Raw genomic sequence first — 9,066 nt, forward strand, 5'->3', positions numbered from 1 at the left:
CTCAGCCAATCAAGACACGGAAGGCGCAGGGAACTGGGACCAACCTGCTGCCCCGGCCCGCGACGGCCCGGTTTCCCGCCTCCACCATTCGCCACCCGAAGCGCATGAGAACCACGTGGCAGGCATGCGGGACCGAGGCGACGGGTGAGGCGACCTCTCCCCACCCCGTGATCGTGGGGAGTGGACGCCTTGAAGACCACACCCCGGCCCCGTTCAGCAAATGGGCCGCGCCTCCACGCCTCCCTCCATTTATGGGGAAGGCGCGAACCGCCACCTTTTACTATGACGTGATGCATGCGAGCAGAGCTCAGCCCCACGCATGCTGCCCACGTCACGCACGCCTCCCCACGACGAGCCATGCGCGGGAGGCATGGGAAGCGCAGCGCGCGAAGAAACTTACCGCGGCAAAAACTACCCCGCCTGCCTGCGCACCGTTTTTGGGCCTAGCCCAACGACGCGATTGCGCTTACGTATGGCCTAGGCCCGGGGGCTCCTGTCGGTGTACAAAAAGAGGGGTACACTTTTTGTACCCCTATAACTGTGCACGGGCAGTCTGAGCCACGGACACCACCACACTGAGCAAGGCAAGGGAGGTGAGCCAAGGTAAGGCCAAAGCTCGAAAGGAGTAGAACGACGCCAAGACCAAGACCACAAAGAGCAAAGGGGACGAATCGGACTCCCCCGGCAAGATCCTTGCCAGGGGGCGGTTTTAGCAAACCCGGTAAGACCCTTGACGTGGCAGCTCGCCCCACACCTACAGAACGAATCACCCTTGAGTCCACTGCCCCCATGGGGCAAGGATTCGAGAGACATCCCCGTGGTGGCATGCAGATCTTTGTGAAGACATTCAAGATCAGATACACACTATAGAAGATGACGACCCTTGGCGGGATCCCAGCCAAGGAGGACCACAAGGCCCCTGGCAAGAGCCTTGTCGGGGATGACAGCAGGCGCCACGGCAAGACCCTTGCCGGGGCTACGGCGAGGCCCTTGCCAAGGACACACGTATGGCCACCATCAGGCCCACGCCAATCCAAACCTCCACCACGGTTCGCATGCAGCTACCGACCCAACCAGTTGGGCAGGCACCTGCGTGGCGGCAAGAGGATCTTCGTGGAGACCCAGCGCTGCGCCACCTCAGCTACCTTGTAAGTGCATCTAGTGCCCCTTAGTGATTTTGGTGTATTGAAGACTTATAGGTTAAGGGACTAATGCGTTTGTGAGTGTACACAGGTCTATAAGTCTATGGGGAGTTTGATATTTACAGAGAAATTCGACCCCTAAAAATGAAGTTCTTCAACTGAAGACTTTGATATTCTGAAGACTTTCTGAAGACTTTGAAAGTGAAGAAATTGGTGTGACCTTGAAGACTTGGTATTCATTTGTGGAACATGAAGCGTGAAGACTTTTGTTTTTGTAGTTTCATTTTCTCTTTATTGAGTCATAGGAAACACCGTACTGTTAAAGGGGTCGAGGAAATACTAAGGAAAAATTTCCATGTGATGCTCAACTCAAAATCCTACACCTATCAATCCCTTCGAGTGAAGCCTTTGGAAATCTCATACAGTTCAGTCACTTTCTTCAGTGACAGAGACGAAGTTCTTCTGGTCATTGATGAATTTGTTCTGACTGAGGAGTTAGGAATTCGTCAGTGCGAATTACCTACACAGTGAGGTACATGATAGCCCTGAGGAATTTGAGAGTCAAATTTCCGACCGTTGCTGTGCTGCGCGCCAGCTGTCCCAAAATATCTTATCCACCTAACGGTCGTATCATTGAGGGGCATTTATGTCTTATCATGTCGGGCTGCTCCCTAGGCTATAAATAGCCGACCCCTACAACCACTAGCTGGTTGGCTGCTCCGAGAGAACTTGACACTTGTCATTTGAGAGCAACCCATCCTCCAAGGACTTTGAGCGAAAATCATCGAGTGAGGAAAACCCAAAACTAAACCCCTACAAACCCAAAGTGATTGAGCATCACTGAAGAAATTGATCCTGCATGGATCCGATGCTTGTTACCTTTGAAGATTGTGCTTCTTCCAGACGGTTAGGCGTCAAGGTCTAGAGCATCCAAGAGGAATTGTGGATCGCCGAGTGACCAAGTCTGTGAAGGTTTGGAAGTCGCCTAAAGACTTACCACGAGTGACTGGACAAGATCTGTGTGATCTTAGTTCAAGGAGAATACGGTGAGGACTGGGTGTCCTGAGCTGCGTGCTCAGCGACTGGGTGTCCGGGACTGTGTGTCCTCGAGTTTAAATACTCAGCCGCTCCAACCAGACGTACAACTGAGATAGCAGTTGGAACTGGTCTACCAAATCATTGTCTTCACCAACCTACTGGTTCTATTTCCTCAACCCTTTCATTTCCTCATTACTGTGTTGAATGTTTGTTCATATCTGTGTTTAAAGACTTTGACTGAAGACTTTCTTAATTTCCTCAGCTCAATTTCTTCAGTCTGTTTGTCTTCATCTTGTGTTATCCTGTGATTATGCTTTCTGTACTCTGTGCTAGTCTTCATTTCATCATGATGACCATGCTTGTATTCTGTTATGCTTACTTCTGAGGACTTATTCCGCTGCTAATAGTTCTTCGCTAAGGAATTTCCTCACCGGCAAATTCCTCAGTGAAGAATTCATAAAAATCGCCTATTGACCCCCCTCTAGTCGACATAACGCACTTTCAATTGGTATCAGAGCAAGGTACTCCCTTGTTCTGTGTGATTTTGGTTTAACCGCCTGGAGTTTTAGTTATGTCGACCGCAGGTATGATCAAGGTCTCGACTAGGTGTCCTACCTTTGATGGGACGGACTACCCCTACTGGAAAAACAAGATGCGAATGCATCTCGAGGCTATTGACAACAATCTCTGGTATGTTGTGGAAAATGGTGTTCCCTCTATCTCACCCTCACTGAACGCTACCGATGTGAAGAGATTCAAGCAACTCGATTCTCAAGCGAAGAATATCATATGTGGCCATCTGAGTAAAGGACAGTATGGAAGAGTGAGTGCTTTGGAAACTGCTAAGCTTATCTGGGATAGGTTGTCCAAAGTGAATGAAGGAGTCTCAACTCAGTGTGACTCTCGAGTTGATGTTCTTCGGAATCTCTTCAACCGCTTCAATAGACTCGACAATGAAAATGTCCAACAAACCTTTGATCACCTCACTGACATCTCAAATGAGCTTCAAGCCCTTGGTGCCATTGACATCACTGACCATGAGGTGGTGAAGAAACTGTTGAGATCACTTGATTCCTCATTTGATACTCTTGGTCTGATGATACAAGAACGGGCTGACTACAAGTCTCTTGATCCTGCCGATATCCTCGAAAGGCTAAATACTCACGAGTTCCAGCTTGCTGAAAAGAGAGATCTCTATGGTTCGAGCTATGGCAAACCACGTGCCCTGAAGGCCAAGGTTGTGTCTGAGTCTAAATGTGAGGACTCTGGTAGTAGCCTTGGTGATCCTGAAGAATTGAGCCAGGAGCTAGCACTGCTCGTGAAGAAATTCCAGAAGTTCTCAAGATGTGGTCGCTTTGGAAAATCCTCAAGAAGCAGTGATTCCTCATCAAGTGACTATAAGAGAAGGCTGTGCCAAAAATGCAAGAAACCTGGTCATTATATTCAAGATTGTCCTCAGTGGGAAAAGGAATTGAAGAAGAAGAAATACAAGGATTACAGTCCTGATGATGCGAAGAAGAAGAAGAAATCATCAAAATCTTCGTCATCAAAAATCCTCGAAGTCTTCATGGACTCTGAAGCTGAATCTGAGGAAAATGAGGAAGAGGAGGCGTCCGAAGAATCCGAATCTAGTGTGGCGAGTCTGGCCTTCGCTACTGCTTTCGTTAGCAAGCCCATCTTCAACACTGAAGAAACTGACCCCACCGACAAGCCTGATGAAGATAATGATGACTACGCTCCCACCTATTGCTTCATGGCAAAAGGTGCAAAGGTACTCAAATACACCTCCTCTGAATCTAGTGAAAATGAATCTGATGAGAATCTCAAGCCCAGCTACTCTAAACTTGCAAAGATTGCTGTAAAACAACAAAGGGCTTTTGAAAAGGTTCAAAACATGCTAGACAGAAGTGATGATATGTTGGGTGAAGAAATGGATCGCACTAAAGCCCTGACTGAAAATCTTCAGAGACTTCAGTCTAGGTTTGATAACCTTCAAAGTCATCATAACACTCCCTTATCTGATCATGAGAAACTTTCTTATGAATTTCTTCAAAGAAAGCAAGATCTTGAGAAGCTAAGAGTGAGTTATGAAGATCTTCAGAAGGAGCGCGATTCATTACTTGCTCAACAAATCAGCACTTCTCTGGAAGAATTTGTTCCTCCATGCTTAAAGTGCATTGAACCTGAATCTGCTAATTCTTCACCTGAATGTTCAAATGCTTTAACTGTTACAAATTCTTCACCTGCCTCTGCTATCACTAATTCCTCATCTGAGGACATTGCTAGTATCACTGACGATGCAAGGCTGAAGGAGTTGTACATGACAGGCATGTACAAAAGCCTCAAAGGGCATCAGATTCTTTGTGATGTGCTCAAAAAGCAGATCCTCAACAGAAACCCTGGGAAAGAGGGTATTGCCTTTGAGAGGAAACTTAATGCTGATGGAACATATTGGAAGCCTGAGCAGTACCCCAAAAACTCATGGGTTGCTGCAAAGGGACCTCCAGTTGATCCATCCAAGTTATCTAGCTTTACATGTGAATCTCCTCATTCTTCTGATGAGTCATTTGACTCCAACTATAAACTGTTCAAAAATCAGAATGGTGAAGTATTTGCTAGATATGTTGGGACTAACTGCAGGAACGGTTCCCCTATGAAGAAAATCTGGGTTCCCAAAAGTTATGTTGAAAGTCTTCAGGTGAATGTCCTCATGACACCACCTGTGAAGAATAGGAACCCCGGAACAAACTCTTCATATGGACCTAATTCTTCATATGGATCCAAGTCCTCATATGGACCAAATTCCTCACGTGGATCAAATTCCTCAAATGGATCAAAGTCCTCATATGACTATCATCGTGCTAACAACTCTGTTTCGCAGGGTAGAGCTAAGGGCTACGAATATGCACATTATTCTTCAAATCATTATGTTCATAAGTCCTCGAAGAATTTCTCTGCTTATTCATATGCTTACCCTAACCCCTCTTATGTGAAACGAAATGGTTTGGCTTCTATGCCACCATTCTCGTATGATGCTCGCAGAGTGATGAACTCTTTGCCACCCCTTCAGATGTGGGTGGTGAAGAAAAAGAACTAATCTCTTATGCAGGGTCAGGTCTCCAGACGTGCTTTAATGTCTGAAGAATTTGCTGGGGACCTGACAAAATTGCCTGAAAGGACGCAGGCGAATCATGATGAAATAAACTTTCACACGTCCTCCTCCTGCTATATCTGTTTACTGCTTGATGAAATTCATCTGATGAACTTGATATCATATTCTTCATTGATGAAGCATATGAGATTGTAAGTTACACTAATTCATCTGCAGGATGATCAACCCAAAACCACTGAATGGGTCCTCGATAGTGGATGTACAAATCACATGACTGGTGACAAGAATCTTTTGATGGATGCTCCCTTATCACCGTCACATCTGAAGCACATCATCTTTGCTGACAAAGGCAAAAGTCAGGTATTGGGTCTTGGTAAGGTTGCGATCTCTAAGGATAAACACATGGAAAAAGTCATGCTTGTTGAGTCCTTAGGATACAACCTCATGTCAGTCTCAATGCTTTGTGATCTTGATATGGTTGTTGTCTTTGGCAAGTATCGCTGTGTTGTGATTATGGAAGCTGACAATTCCAAAGTCTTCGAAGGCTTTAGGAGAGGAGATTTGTATATTATTGATTTCTCTACAGGACCACAACCAGCCGTGTGTCTACTTGCAAAAGCTTCAGAAGGATGGCTATGGCATCGACGACTTGGTCACGCAGGCATGAGGAATTTGCACACGCTTGCGAAGAAGAAGCATGTCATTGGCATTGAGAATGTCAAATTCCTCAAGGATCACTTATGCGGAGCCTGTGAAGCTGGAAAATGACCAAGGCCAAGCATCCAGCGAAGACTATCATGACCACTACTCGTCCATTCAAATTGCTTCACATGGACCTCTTCGGACCTAATCATTACTCAGCAGTCTGTAATGCTGCATCTCTATATGGTTTTGTCATTGTTGATGATTACTCTCGATATACATGGGTACACATTGTTACTTACAAACATGAAGTGCAGGAAGTCTTCAAACGATTTTCCTCGAGGGCTTCAACCAACTTTGGTGTGAAGATCAAGCACATCAGAAGTGATAATGGAACTGGGTTCAAGAATTCCGGCCTTGATGACTATCTTGATGAACTTGGTATTACTCATGAGTTATCTGCTCCGTATACTCCTCAGCAAAATGGCATCGTGGAGCGCAAGAACAAAACTCTTGTTGAGATGGCTCGCACTATGCTTGATGAATACAAAAACGCCTCATCGTTTTTGGATTGATGCAATTGATACTGCATGCCACATCATCAACAGAGTATATCTTCACAAATTCTTCAAAAAGACGGCCTATGAACTCCTCACTGACAAGAAACCCAATGTGAGTTATTTCAAAGTCTTCGGTGCTAAATGTTGGATTAGAGATCCTCACCACAATTCTAAATTTGCACCGAAATCACATGAAGGTTTTATGCTTGGTTACGGAAAGGACTCGCACACCTACAGAGTCTTCAACATCGCTCTTCACAAGATTGTTGAAACTGTAGATGTGCGGTTCGATGAAACTAATGGCTCGCAAAGAGAGCACCTACCTTCTGTGTTAGATGAACCAGCACCTGAGGATTCTATCAAGTTCAAGGCAACTGAGGATGTCATTCCTACTAAAGAATTTGCTGAAGAATTCATTCCAGTACGCGAAGAATGTCGAGCTGATGCACCTGAAGATAATGCTGAAGACAATGGTGCTGAGGAAAATGATCAAATACCTCGACGACAACCAGCTCATCCTCGCGTTGCAAAAGAAGTACAAGCTGACAAGATCATCGATGACATTGAAGCGTCAGGTCCTCTCACACGCTCAAAAGCTTCACATTTATCTAACTTTTGTGGGCACTATGCTTTTGCCTCTAATCATAGAGCCCACTAAGGTAGATGAAGCATTTTTGGAGCCGGAGTGGATTCAGGCTATGCAAGAAGAATTACATCAGTTCGAGCTCAACAATGTCTGGGAACTGGTCAAACGTCCAGATCCTCGCAAGCATAATATCATTGGCACAAAGTGGATCTACCGCAACAAGAAAGATGAAAATGGCCTTGTGGTAAGGAATAAGGCACGACTGGTAGCTCAAGGTTACACACAGGTTGAAGGAATTGATTTCGATGAAACTTTTGCACCTATTGCTAGACTTGAGGCTATTCACATATTACTTGCTTATGCTAATCATCATGATATCATCTTATATCAAATGGATGTGAAAAGTGCATTCCTCAATGGTAAGCTTGAGGAAGAAGTATATGTTGCTCAACCCCCAGGTTTTGAAGATCCAAAGAATCCTGACAAAGTCTTCAGACTTAATAAGGCTATGTATGGCCTCAAGCAAGCCCCTCGGGCGTGGTATGATACATTGAAGGAATTCTTCGTGAAGAATGGCTTCACACCCGGTTCACTCGACCCTACTCTCTTTACTAAATCTTATGATGGTGAACTGTTTGTGTGCCACATATATGTTGATGATATTACCTTTGGCTGTACTGACCAACGTTATAGTGATGAATTTGCCTATATGATGAGTGAAGAATATCAAATGTCTATGATGGGAGAGTTGAAATTCTTCTTAGGTCTTCAAATTCGTCAACAGCGCAATGGCATATTCATATCTCAGGAGAAATACCTCAAAGATGTACTGAGGAAATTCGGCATGCAAGATTGCAAAGGCGTCAAAATTCCTATGCCCACAAAAGGCCTTCTATGCACTGATGAAAATGGTATTGACTTCGATCACAAGGTATACCGCTCCATGATTGGTTCTTTATTGTACTTATGTGCATCTAGGCCAGATATAATGCTTAGTGTTTGCATGTGTGCCCGATTTCAAGCTGCACCGAAGGAATCACACCATAAGGCTGTGAAGCATATTCTTCGATATCTAGCTCACACACCAACACTAGGATTATGGTACCCCAGGGGCTCTGTTTTTGATCTCATTGGATATTCTGACTCTGACTATGCTGGTGATCGTGTGGACCGCAAGTCAACTTCTGGCACTGGTCATTTCCTTAGACGATCTTTGGTCTGTTGGTCCTCGAAGAAACAGAACTGCGTATCACTGTCTACTGCGGAAGCTGAATACATTGCTGCTGGCTCTTGCTGTGCTCAACTGCTTTGGATGAAGCAAACACTCAAGGACTATGGCGTCAACGTGAAGAATGTGCCTCTCCTCTGCGACAATGAGAGTGCCATCAAGATTGCTCACAACCCAGTTCAGCACTCGAAGACAAAGCACATTCAGATTCGTCATCATTTTCTTCGTGATCATGTGTTGAAGGGCGACATCTCCATCGAGCACGTGAAGACTGAAGAACAGCTAGCTGATATCTTCACTAAGCCCTTGGATGAGAAGAGATTTAGCAAGTTGCGGTGTGAGCTAAATATCTTAGAATCTTCGAACGTTCTTTGAAAAGAACACACATCCTAACACTTATGCAAAATTGATGACTTAGATGTGCAACACATGAAGAAACGTTTTTCTTCAATCAATGAAGAATAACACTCTAAGTGTGAAGAAATTAATGAAGAATTTGATTCTCAGAGCCCTACGACAATTGTACGCGGTGTCTGAAATCATCATTCTTATACGGTGGGTCACGCCACCACAAAAAGTTGAAAATCTTCAATTTGAGTTTTTCCTCAGTTTTGAAATTCTTCAGTTTTTCAAATTCTTCAACTTTGCAAAATCTTCACTGTTTCCTTCATTTTTCTTCATTGGCTATATATATATATATATATATATATATATATATATATATATATATATATATATATATATATATATATATATAT

The sequence above is a fragment of the Triticum dicoccoides genome, chromosome 2B, assembly GCF_002162155.2.
Source record: "Triticum dicoccoides isolate Atlit2015 ecotype Zavitan chromosome 2B, WEW_v2.0, whole genome shotgun sequence".
Taxonomy (NCBI): Eukaryota; Viridiplantae; Streptophyta; class Magnoliopsida; order Poales; family Poaceae; genus Triticum; species Triticum dicoccoides.